Here is a 6,086-nt window from a genome sequence, read left to right as displayed (position 1 = left end):
CAGCCAATCGTGGCCCACAGAGTAGCCCGGCAGCGCCCGCCCCCCAGCCCGGCTTCTACCAATCCGAAGAAAACTAGAGGCGGGATCTTGCTAGGGTTTTCCCTCGTGGCTGGAAGGGCGGGGGAAGGGGCGGGGATAAAGTTGGAGTGCCGAGGAAGTGGGGTGAGAGAGTGACGTGGGGTGGCCCGAGAGCCGGCCTGCCAATTACAGAGCGGCGAGAGACAGCGAGAGCCAACAGGAACGGAGTGAGAGGTTCTCCGACCAATGGGAGTTTAGTGAGAGGAGACAGGAGCCAATGAGGTCTCCGCGTCCCACCACTGGGGAGAGATGGTCAAGTGTGGGAGGCAAGTTGGTCCCCACTTGGGACTCTGTCAGGTTGCCTAGCAACAGATCTGGGTTTCACCTGTAAGATTTCTGAAATACTTATTTTGAATTCAATCTTAACGTTTTCTAGTTTCCAGAGAAGCCAAGCACGCCTACGTTACAAGTTGGAACAGGATATCACTCAGAATTTGTAAATGTGTAAATATTCTAAACACCCGATTTGTAAGTACCTAATACCTCTATTCAAAACTACCTTGACTTAATTTTAAGAGACTGCTATTGGTACAATTCTTCCTAAGGAAACTGGAAAAAAGTTTGGGGTTAGACACCAGTGAGGACACCAGTGACTTCCTGGCCTGAGCAGGGAAGTTGATCACGATTGTAGGAGTTTTGGTAGCCCACGCACTCTGAGGAAAGGAGCTCCATCTGACCCCACTGTACCTTCTGAGCTTGATATGTGGTAGATGCCACATAAAAGGTTGTTGAAAGAAGGAAGGGCCCCATAATTTCCGGTGTAGCGAATCTATGGGATATAAACTACCTAACTTCCCCAGAAAAGAGAAAGGAGCAAGAGAGGAACAAGCTGGAGGAAATCGCCGGGAACACCATTTGGGAGAATCCAAAGGAGGATAATTATGGCCTTAAATTAGACTCTGCCCCATCTCCTCCTCAGACTGAGAATCCGTAAACTTTGCTTTGGTGGGGGACCCTGAGAGTTGTTTGTATCCCTCCCCCTCTGTTTCGTTGAGACCCAGGAATGCTGCTAACAAGTGGTCATTGACGATTCTGTGCATCGCACAACTACTGTTATAGGAAATTTATTATCCACTATAGGTATTAACCTAGTAAGAGACATTCTCAACAGCGAAGTGGCAAAATATACTGGCAATGGAACCACTGTGAACTGGTGGCATAAATTACTTGGGGGGAACAGGCCACTCAATGGCTGTCACTCCATAGTATTGCCCAATTCATACACTCAAAAAGTAGATGTTAAAGAGAGACAAAAATTGGCTGGTTGTGATCAACAGCAATTGGGCGGGGGGGGGGGGGGGGAATTAAACATTCTTGGCATAGAATGCATTGAAAAGCAGTAAAGACAACCAGAAGAAAGAAGATACAGCTTTATTCTTAGAAAGGGAGAGCAAATAGTTCCAACTCCGGGAGTTCACAGTAGGAAATGATTAGCCAGATAGTCGTGAGAATGATCATCTTGCACAACAGGAAATTCCCACAAGGCACAGATTGTCTTTTTGATCGAATTAATCTTCAGTTAAGCAAAATGAGCACAGTTATTGATAGCTGGGAAGCTAAGCAATAAACCATGAAATGGGTTAATAATTAGATACAGAGCATCTTAATTGAATTTTTAAGAACAAGCCTCAGAGATTCTGTGAAACATAATAGATAATACCAAGCTACACAAATATTAGCTCTGGCCCATGCAGTTGAGGACAAAATATACATATATTTATCTCGGAAGGGGCTGCAAGTTTTTTTTGAGTTACGATTTTATACAAGCATAGTCAAGTCAACGTCATACTTGAATGTGCATTTTTAAGACATTAAGATCTATGTTTCCTTATAGTTTCTAAGTTGAATGCTAAGTCATGTTGGTCAAGCACTATAGATGCTACACATCAAAGGCAAAATATAGTTTATTGTTCTGCCCTGCTTTGAAAGGAACAAAAATTTTATTAGAGGCAGGAAGATGTTATGATAGCATTTAGTATTATAAATTCACCCATTGGACAAACACTTACTTTTTTACTTGCTCTGCAGCAGGGATTGTGCCCGGCCTATGCTGTCCAATAAAACAAGGATTAGCTGTATGTGGCTCTTGAGTACTTGAAAAGTGGCTAGCACAAAGTGAGAGAAGTGTAAAATACATCCCCGATTTTAAAAGACTTAGTACAAAAAAAGGAAATATCACCTTAATTATTTTCATATTGGTACATGTTACAATAATACTTTGATTATGTGGGGTTAAATAATATATGTTATTAAAATTAATTTCACCTGTTTCTTTTTAGTTTTGTGTAACTACTGGAAAATGGAAAACTTTGTCTGGGCTCCCACTTGTGCCAGACGGTAGGAAGACACAACAAAAGACTCTTTCCTCAAAGAGTTCATAGTCTAAAGAATGGAGAAAAGTAAAAATGGCAAAAGGCTGGGTTTCCAGCCTAGATATTTCACTAGATAAAGAGTAGGAGAGGGTGGGGTGGGAGGAATTTTCAAATTTGCAATTCCGTCTCTTCAGGTTTAACAGCTCTATTTTGCCTAAATATTCCATAGATTGAAAGTTTAATTCCTTCTCAGGGCTATTTCTCCACAAGTCCCTCTACTGGGCAAGATGGCACCTGGATTTGCTCACTGGGTTGTTGTCACATCAGAGGAGGGTGGGGCGCTCAGCCATGCTCATGGGTCCTCATACTGGCCTCCCTGTGCTCACAGGAACCCGGGCTCACCTCTGCATAGTCCTAAGGCTCATCATGGCTTTCATTGGATGCCCTACCAGCAGTCCTACAGCAGACCTCTGCTAGAGGCTCCCTCAGCCCCTTTTGCAGCACAGCCCCTCAACATGGTCAGTTTCAGCTCTTCTGTGCTCTGCGCAAGGTGAGGAGTTTCTGTACTGCTTCCACACAACTCGGGACCTGTCCCTACCTGACAGCACAATGACACTAGTTCACCTCCACTGCTGCACTCCACAGTAGGCTTGCGGTGCCCAGGGATATAGTCTCCTCTCTCCAGAACCATCGCCTACCCCCTTCCCAAAATTTCTTAATGGGAACTTGATTGAAAACCCTACTGACTTGGCACTTTTACCCCCACAAACAGGTGGTGTTTCCAACACAACTCCTCTCTAGGGTTTTATCTCTTGCCTTTCCTCTTTCCCACCTTACCCCTGAAAGGGTTACTACTGTGTGAGGACGCATGACAGGTATTTCTTAAATAACACAATTAGTAATCACAACATAGTTCAAGCATTATACAAAGAAGCATGCCCAAAGGACACTGGAGGTTCAGAGGAGGAGGACCTAACTCATCCTGGTGGCAAAGCAAGGCTTTCCAGAGCAAGTGGTATTTGTCCATTTATCACATTCAGAGATCTTTATTGAACACTACAGTGTGCCAGGCACTGTTCTAGGCTCAAGGGTTCATTGTGGCACATAAGACAGACACAGTTTCTGATCCAGTCAAGCTTAGTGGAGGAAAACCAAACATTACGTAGGAAAAAGAATAAGTTGATGTCTCTTCAGGCAGGGATCATACCGTGAAGAAAAGAATGCAGTGGAGTAATGAAACAAGAAAATGCCTGTTGGGTGGACAGGTCCATGAGGTGGAGAGGAAGAACCTCTCTAGCTCTGGAGTCAGAGGGATGCCGAGTGAAAGGGCCAGGAAGGGCAAAGGTTTGCCCAGTTGAAGAACTGAAAACAAAAGGCCCATGTGTCTGAGCTGAGTTTTGGAGGAGTGACGGGAGATATCTGGGTCGTGGACCAGGGAGGGGGCATCATTTCAGGGAAAGGGAACCATCAACTGTATAACGTGGGAACTGCAACGTCAATCAAGAGTGATAGCCTAAGTCCAAGTGGTGGTGAGTTCCAGTAAAATCTCCCTCGTCCTTTTCAGGTAAAAGGGGTGTTAAGAGAGCAAGAGTATGATATTTTTTCCATATAGTTTGGGAGGCAAGGGGGTGAGTTCAATGGAATGTTCTTCCTACAGTGTGATCTTGAGGTTAATCTACTTCTCACTTGTCAACATTTGTAGTAAGGGTTTATTGAGTGTATGGTGTTTTTTCAGCGATTATAATATGTGTATTGTATACACTATCCCTCTAATTCACCACTGTGTAAAACCCAATTTACAAACGAGGAGAATGAGGTGCAGAGAAGTTAGGTAACTTGTTTCAAGTTACTCAATTAAAAAGTAGCAAAAATGGAATTCAAATCCAGGTCTTGTGATGTCAAAACCCATGTTCCTTCTACTATTGTGTATACAGAAACACAGTTGTGTTCAAAGAGGGTAGACTGGGGTGGGGTGGTAGATGTCGAGTAAGGCATTGTAGGTAACTTCTCCCAAGAGGCTTCAGAGGACAGCACCGAGTACCCTGGGGACTCTTTTGGTGCCTGGCTCCTGGGCTCAGCAGACGTCTTCTATCAGCCTGCTAAGAACAAGTCCGTCTCTGAGGGGTGCACTACATTGGCCACGTTTATGATGCATAAATCAGAATGCCAGTTCACTACTGATAGTACAAAAGGGACCCCAGCCCTCAAAGTCCGCATGACTCACCCTCTAGGTTAACCAACACGGGAGGTCGTGTCATCCTCGGACATTGATTGTACACATGGAATTGGGAAGAAAATTAGAAGCACAGCTCTTTCAAGCTCCTCTTCTCATCAGGTTACGGTGACATGACGTATCCATTTTTCAATAGGACGGTCTTCCAAATAGGAATGAAGATATGCCAAGGCCACGAAACTACCAATGAACTTCGCCCATGCCACTTGAAGACTGGCTTTGCCAATGGCTCAAGAACACTGGATACACAATCCACTCCTAATCTCTTCTGTGACCCATTCTTAACTGGGCATGGTTTGCGTTTGTATCTGTGACTTCTTTTTTATGAAGCCATGACTGACCATCTCCACTTCCCATTCTGTTCCCTAAACAAGTCAGTACCATCAATCAGGTTAAAGTCTAGCCTTACTGCCTGAGTAACATTTGGTTTCTTTGAAGTGACATTTTCTATCTCTGCTTCAGTATGTGTCAACTTCTTAAAGGTTATTCTTCAGCGGATGACCCAGTTTCTGGGTCCTTAGGGGGTACCTCACCGAAGACTCCACCTCCTGAAAACACATACTGCCCTCACTGTCCCTCACAGTAGTGTATGGAAGGAAAATGTTAAGATAGTGTCCAGCTCACAGATAGCCTGAGTTACTCAATGTGAGTCACCCTAGATTTGGAGCACCCAGGCCGGCACTGAGCACTGGGGCCCAAAGCTGAGAAATAAAGACGCACTAAATACCTTACAGTCTATAAAGAGCAACACTGGAGCCAGTTTCATTCCTACAAAGGGATTTTGAATTGGTGAAAGAAAAACCTTTCTGCAATCAACCACCACCTACTACACCTCCACAACATCAAAGAAAAGAGGGTGGTAAGGGTAGGAAGAGGGGGAGGTCAAGAGACATAAGTCCAGAGAGAAGTTTGGGATACTAGGGAGAGGGCAATTTCTTCTTGCCCTTTGGAGGAAGGGTGGTTCTTTCTCCATTGCTCCCAGGTTAAATTAAACTTTTGGTTACTGACAGGAAGAGAATACTGACATTCCCTTCCTCGACTGCCTGATTGCTGAGCTGCAGGGCCTGAAGTCCTGTCCCACGGCAGCCTTAGGATCACTTTGGGGCATGGAGGAAGAATTGGAAGAACTTTACATACGTCCCCCGGGGGGGAGGGTGGGAGCACCTTAAATATAAAGATTAGCGCCTACTTTTGGTCTGTAGATTTTTTAAAGAAAATGTGTTGGAATGGTCGCATGAGGAATTGCCTGCGAAGGAGACAGAGGATGGCTCCTGTGCTGTGACACCATGACACTAAAGGAGTATGAAAGAGAACCTCAGAGCTTCCCACAGATGCATGGAAAGGGTCTCATAGCACACAGGGAGTAAGAGCTGTGTGGTGCGGGAAGATCCGGCCATGGTTTCGCTCCGCTACCCCCATGGCTTTGTTTGGCTTTTGTCTTCAGGCTTATTTAGTCACATCAC

Source organism: Prionailurus bengalensis, chromosome A1, assembly GCF_016509475.1.
Source record: "Prionailurus bengalensis isolate Pbe53 chromosome A1, Fcat_Pben_1.1_paternal_pri, whole genome shotgun sequence".
Taxonomy (NCBI): Eukaryota; Metazoa; Chordata; class Mammalia; order Carnivora; family Felidae; genus Prionailurus; species Prionailurus bengalensis.
Note: the sequence above shows the minus strand (reverse complement) of the source record.